Source organism: Sardina pilchardus, chromosome 23 (assembly GCF_963854185.1).
Source record: "Sardina pilchardus chromosome 23, fSarPil1.1, whole genome shotgun sequence".
Taxonomy (NCBI): domain Eukaryota; kingdom Metazoa; phylum Chordata; class Actinopteri; order Clupeiformes; family Clupeidae; genus Sardina; species Sardina pilchardus.
In genome coordinates, this window is record NC_085016.1 from 1,808,833 (window position 1) to 1,809,311 (window position 479).

Sequence of the window (479 nt, forward strand, 5' to 3'; positions counted from 1 at the left end):
GGGCTGTGCCTGCACACACACCGGCTCTAACACCACAGCGTCTCAACACACACCGGCTCCAACACCACAGCGTCTCAACACACACCGGCTCTAACACCACAGCGTCTCAACACACACCGGCTCTAACACCACAGCGTCTCAACACACACCGGCTCAACACCAGCGTCTCAACACACACCGGCTCTTACACCAGCGTCAGCATCTCAACACACACCGGCTCTTACACCAGCGTCAGCATCTCAACACACACCGGCTCTTACACCAGCGTCAGCGTCTCAACACACACCGGCTCCAACACCACAGCATCTCAACACACACCGGCTCCAACACCACAGCATCTCAACACACACCGGCTCCAACACCACAGCGTCTCAACACTATGGATCTACACACCGGCTCTAACACCACAGCGTCTGCACCACTATATTGTGTGGCGCAGTAATATCAGAGAGGGTTAAAGCGGAGCGAGAGGCGCAAAC